Raw genomic sequence first — 6,940 nt, 5'->3', positions numbered from 1 at the left:
TGTTTATAAGTTGTAGATGAGTGCTCTTTTCTATTCTGAAACATTTGCTCCCTAGTTGTCTTGTGCATGGATATTGGGCATTACTACACAGATCCACTGGGAGACCTGAACTCCTGTTACATTGAGGTAAAGCAACTCTGGAATACAAAGTCACAAACCACTCATACATTTCAGGAGAGATTCTGGCTCCACTTGTACTAATATTTACCATTAAGGTAGCAGCATAAAGATAAGAGAACCATCAATTTATAACACAAAGAGAATTGCCAAATAACATAGGATTAATGCTACTGTTTATTTTATTTATTTATTTGATCTTAGAATGTGAATAAGGCTGGCTAAAATATATTTGGAACAGGCAAACTTCTAAATATCTCCCTTACCTCATCCGGACACAGTCTAATGCCACCAACTCCCATTTTATTCTTTCAGTTCCATTCTTTCTACTAGGTAAATAATTGCTCCCATTCTCTTTGTGTGGCAGTCTTAATTGGTAAGAAAATATTTTTGCCTTCCTTCTTTCACCCATATTTGCCCATAATTTCTTGAGCTCCACTTTAATAGTCTTCTAGAGATTTGAAATTACCCTGCATATCAGCAACACTTTGCTGTAAAAGAGAATTAATGAGGTCACTTTGACAGGACCAGAAGCAATATTTGTTTTGAAAGTAAGTACTCTGTTTAAATCTATTTATTTCTGCACTAAATCAAGGCACTTAGAGCTGTCATGATGATTCAGAGCAAAGTTGCAAAGCCTCAAAGTTCTACAAAGAGATTAGTCACTGTTTTTTTGCACTGAGCTGCTCTGAGTCAGCTGTAAATTGCTGCACATCGAGTACCTCGGTATAACTTCAAATGGTGCAGGTAACCTCAGTGCAAATTCCTGAAAGAAAAGCAGTCTCTGTATCTGATCAAATGGTTGACTAGGCCTACCTTCTCCACATAGAACTGGGTTTGACAATGAAAGAAATTAGAACTGTGTGAACATTGATTTACAATTTTTCCCTTAGCCAAGGAGAAATTTCAGGCTGAGTTTAATAAACTCTGAGTACATGGAACAATCATTTGAGCTGTGCTCTTAATTCATTAATTAATTAATGTCAGAGATAAAAAATCTAGACATCAAAAGGTTTACTTTTTTTGTGTTAATCTATAAATGTAAACTTTAAACTTAATAAATATACTAACCCAAACTCTCTCCATAGACAGAAATACCATCCTAATGCTTTTTGGAGAAAAAAGCCACAAGAAACAGTGCAGAAGAAACTGTGACTTTTCTCTGAACCACTTAACTCTATTAATGCTTTTACATGGGTCCAAAAAGAAGAATGTAAAAATAGTGTGAAGGCTAAGAGTGGTAAGCTTCCTGAGAAGGAGGATGACCCAATCCAATGGTCAGTTATGGCAAATTAGTTTTGCTCTAAAGACATTTTGAGTTATTTCCACCTGTACGAAGCCTGCATTTGTTCCCCTCTCCTAATAGTATAGTTACCTTCCCATAAAGGCTGTCCTTATTAGTTTTTCTTTTCTTCAAACCATTTGACTTATGCTGCTGTTTTACTGGGCAATCAGACAGCTCTAGCACACATTCTATTCATAGAACAGTAAAGAAAAAGCAAATGCTTCTGTCTTGATTCAGCCTAAAATAATAACAATGTCACTAAAAGATTTTCAGGAGAAATGTTGTGTAATTTACTTTAATTTATTTTCTAGAGAAAATACTATGACAGTGCTCCTCAAACAAGCAATCACTGTGAAGGAACCCCATCAAATATGACTTTTCCTGCACACTTACTCACCACCTGCTTTCAGTCTGACTTATTTGAAAACTGCCATCTACTTATTACTAAACTAACAATAGGCATTTAAATATGCAAGAATAAACATAAGAGTATTATCTGTTGCACTTGTTCATTCTTTAAACTTACGTCATTTACATGTATACCCTTGATTTTGTTCTACCTTGATTTTGTAACTACCCATGCAAATAGTAATGAATTCTATAAACCTGTTTGGAATGTAATTTTTTTATTAAACTGTATGAAAGACAGTTTGATTATGTCATACCATACTTTACTGTTGAAGGGATTAGCATCCAATGCCACGTCCTCTTTGCAAAATTCAAAATAACTGAGATTTGGAATATTAACTCTTTAGAATATGATTAAGGAAGCAACAGCAGATTGTTATTAAGGATTTAGAAATTTTCTGTACACTAGTCCTTTATACACAGCCTGAAGAAGAGAAATGCATTGCTATGAAATGAAGTGATACAAATGAATACCCTGCACATTTCATCTTCAGGAGTCTTAAGACAGTTTTGGAAAGGCTTTTATTAAAAACAATTAAAAGGTACTTTCTTTCAAAATATATCAAATGTCTTTCTGAAAAATAAAGGTGTAAGCCTGTTCTAATCTAGTATGAAATATAATTTATTATATATTTTTATTTATTTATTATTTATTATGTTGTGGTAATTTTGCTAAGTATTATGCTAAATATTAAGGTCATTATCTTACATATTGTACAAATACACAGAAATAACATTGAACTGACAACAGTTCTAAATAACAGAATGTTCTATTACTGAAAGCACAGTAGTAAGGGAAGTCCTGAAAAGCATTAAGTGGTTGATTCTGCCCTGATATGACATATTTACACACACTCTTTCCTCTCCCCTATTCTCATTCACATCAAGCCACATTTATAGGGCAAATTTACTCCATTGTCCAAGATGCATCAGTGCCAAAAAGCATTAATTTTGTCTATACTGATGTAGTAAAAAAATATATAATGAAAAATAAATAATATAAATGATGTCACAGCTACTTAGAAAGACACTATAGATAATATCTTTTCTCAGAGGTCCAAAAAACTGTGATTAATCCCACAGAAGCAGATTAACCCTTGTTCACTGGTTGCATTCTATGCCAGCCATAAAGACAGATGAGATCAGGTTTATCAGTTTTACTTGTACACCATAAAGCTTTACCTTATAGAATGAATGTTAGCCTCCCAAAAAATACTGTCACATTATAATTTTTATAATTATGATAACTCATTAATCAGTCTATTCTTAATTTTAAGAAAAAGTGATGGAAAGTAAAGTTTGGCAAGCATAGATTAGCAAGAATAGCAATTGTGTATGAGGAGGCAGCAAGCACTCAGCAACAATCTCCTGTCCTTCCAATTTATTGTAACATGATCTTTCTCCTGGCTTCACTATAAGTTATTTTCTTTAGTAGAAAGTTTTAGTTTCTGTGAAAACTACTGGTGAATCTGTGAAAGCACTTTCTGAAGAACAAATGCAGGTGTAAGGATCATACAGAATGGAATTTCAAGTTACATACTTACAATTAGATTGCACAATCTATACCTCTGTTGGTGAGAGCTAATCACCCAAACTGTCCTACAAGCTAAACTGAGCAAATTGGTATTTCCTTATGTATTTCCTCCTGTATTGACAGGGGCATAACTAGTCCTTTAAGTAAACAGTTCAGGTCCTCTGAAAACTTCACTGAAAAAGTATAGATGTTTAAGACTGAAATAATCTATTTCAACACACACTATCCTATTTACTATAGATCTCCTTCTTCATAAACCAAGAAATAAAAAAATGCTATTCACTGCCAGGTTTCACAAAGAATTACTGTTGCTACCAAATTAGGAATTCTCAGTGCTTGATTCCTAATCGGCTACCAGAATCATTAACCCGTTTAAACATCAAGAATAATGGACCTTTGCATTGCCAGCTGATCTAATATTAACAAATGAGTAGTTTAATTTCAATTTTATTTACAAGTAAATCACTGTTAATCTGCTGCCTGCATCTGTTAGGAGTTATTGCAGAGCTTAATTGACTGATTGGCTGATTGTTTGATTATGCTAGTTTTAATTCTTAAATTTAACTGACAAATTATTTTTGTTTGTTTCCATGTGAGTGCAACACATTTGCTTAAAAATGCATAAGAACTCAGATTTGTCTAATCACATTGGTGATTATTGCCAAGTCTACTGGGAATCAAACTTGAATGGTCCTTTTCAAGTCATGTGTATGTTGCTGATATCGTTTTTCACTGACAGATTTGCCTCCTGTAGGATGAAAAATGAGTGCCCAAGGAACAAGCATTAGTTTCAGATCTGACAAGTAAGTAGAATCTACCTACACATCAGCAGATAAACTATACTCTGGACATCTGATGATTGCAGAGCTCCATATGGAAGCAATGAGGCATTCCTGCATTCTATGCCACCCTTCCTCAAAGCTGTGCTAAGGGCACTAAATTAATGAGCCAACCTCGAAGAGAAATTATTTCCTTCCATGAGTAAGTGGAGAAGTGGAGGGAATTTGGGAGAGAAGCAAACATTAATTGTCATTCTGCTCCCTTTTGTGTCAGCACAGGGAGTTGGCTGGACACGAAGGAAGGAACGTGCTCTATCCGGCAGGGTCTGATGGCACACTCCCCTCTTGTGGAATGCTACAGCCCAGGGGAAATATGATTCAGAGCATGCCTCTGAGTCACAATTTCTCACTGAGCTGCTCGGAACGGGCATGGCCACATTTTGTCCCATCTTGGAACAGACCTGCCTCGTCCTGCTTGTTCAAGTGTGTAAAGCAAGCACCGACTTTGTGAGAGGCACCCAAGCACCAGGCACTAATTCCTTTTGCAATTAAACCAGACTCATATATACTAACGAAAAGGCAACAGGCAACCACTCTTTGCTAATGACGCTAAGCTGTAAAGAAGCGCATTTAGTACGTGTGTTGTCCGAGACGTCTGTGGTGTCACGCTATGTACATTTAAAATAATTCCTTACAGACCGACCAAGGTATTTTCCCCTCACCTTTCAGAAGCGGAAATGGAGGGCAGCTCACGGCATTCCCACAGCCAGCTGCACTCCTGAGGCTCGCTCCGGGAGAAATACAAGAAAGAAATCTACAGAAGTTTGTGAAAGTTACAATAGTAAAATTAGATCCAGTCCCAGAGCAAAATAATTATTTCAGTAATAGAAGGGTAGTAATATTTCAGTAATAGAAGAGAGAGAAAACAAACAGTTGCTCTTTCTACTAATGAAAGTTGAAAAAGACTATGCAAATTAAAGATTAGCTTGTACTTTTGGTATTTTTTTAGTAGTCACATAGGAAAACATGAACAAATTAAGTTTTCAGGAATGCTAAGGACTCCTTTTAAGCCAGACAGAACCCAATGGAAAAATCCATTTCTATTAATTCTGTTTCTGCAGGTCCCTGTGGGTCTGATCACGTGTCCACTACCCCAAAATTATGCATAAACTTAATTATGCATAGGTCACTTTCTCAACTCCCTAGTAAAAACACTGTAAGTGCAATGTAAGAGCAAAGGATATAAAAAGAGACCAGAAAACAGTGATACGTTTCTTTTTACAGGGATGGATTATTCAGTTACTGTCAAACAAGCCCAGAGGTTGATGACTGAAAAAAAACTTGAACAAAAAAGAGAACCCAAGGCCTTTCTTTCAAAAGTTTTCCTTTCGTCTTTCCATGTATAACCTTCAGCAACCAGCCCAAGAGCATCCAATGAACAAAGTTCCCCTTGCTCTATATATTTAAAACCACTTTAAATTTTCATGTAAAAGTACAGAATGAAACTCAAACAATTATGGAAATCTCAGCCTCACCCAACTGACAGACCAGGCAGGAAAGAATGAAAAGGAATTAATCTTCAAAAACCAGTTTAATTTACCAAGAGCTACCAACAAGATAATACAATGTAATTGTATAGTTAATTCATGACACCATTAACTAATGGAGTGTTTAGTTGTGTATTTTTGTGCCAACATGTCTGAATGGCTTTAAAAACTATATTTAATCCCAGTTTTCTGGTGGTAATAATTCTTGTTTTGGGAATAATTACATTTCTGTAATTATTTACTGTATTGCCATAACACTTAGGTACTCTAATAATGTACATGAATATATAGTGTTATATGATGTAAAAACATAAACCAAAAAGAGTGCAGTTTAAACACTGTGAGCAGGCAGCGAATAGAGAATTATGGGGGAAAAAAAAAGAAAAAAGACACTAACCATTAACAATCAATATGGCAAGAACAAGGTTTGGCTTCCAAACTGAGTTACTGAAGACTTCAAAAATATCTTTTCCCATTCCTGACAGGCAAAATGAAAGAAAACATAGAGCTATATATCCCAAAACAAAACAAGTGGGTGATGGGACTTGGTGTCAGGAATTGTTGAGAGTTGTCATCTCATAATGAATCATGGATGAGGTAGCCCAAGAATGACTTTGAAAGCAAATCAAGACAGAAAATAAAGAGACCTGTGGTCAAAATTACTGGCTAGGGAAATGGTCTTTGCTGTTGCATTACAGGAAAAGGATTACTTTTACACTTGACATGACTAGTACACACAAACTCCTAACTAAAGTAAAATGTACCTTTAGCAGAGACGCTTTTCTTAAAAGTGAGAACCACACCGCAGCACAGGAGCGTGGCTTGGGCTGTGAGGGGCCTGTGTCACTGCCCTCCGTGAGGACAACGCGAGCTGGAAAAAGGAATTAATTACCTGACGAAGAAAGTGGGGAAGTGGGCAGAGGACTGGAAGTGGCTCCCTGCCCTCCATCATTCTGAAATGGTGGGACAGCCGTAGATGTAATACACAAGTGCGCATTAACTGTGAAACAGAATGAATTTGCTCCGCACTCTTCGTATTTCGATTTAAACCCTAGGAATTATGTCAGTGGCCTGCTCGCATGCCACAAGCAATGGATTGCACAGCAGTCACAAGATTAACAAAGACTGTCACCCCACTAAACCCCACTGCGACTGGCACCGGGCAATCCCGAACCTGAGACAAGTTACATCAGTCCGTCGGAAACAAACAACCCACTGCGTGCCACCAACACCGCGCTGCCTCTGCCAGGGCAGGAATGGGGGGTGACGG

The sequence above is a fragment of the Erithacus rubecula genome (assembly GCF_903797595.1).
Source record: "Erithacus rubecula genome assembly, chromosome: 15".
In the NCBI taxonomy this organism is placed as follows: domain Eukaryota; kingdom Metazoa; phylum Chordata; class Aves; order Passeriformes; family Muscicapidae; genus Erithacus; species Erithacus rubecula.
Note: the sequence above shows the minus strand (reverse complement) of the source record.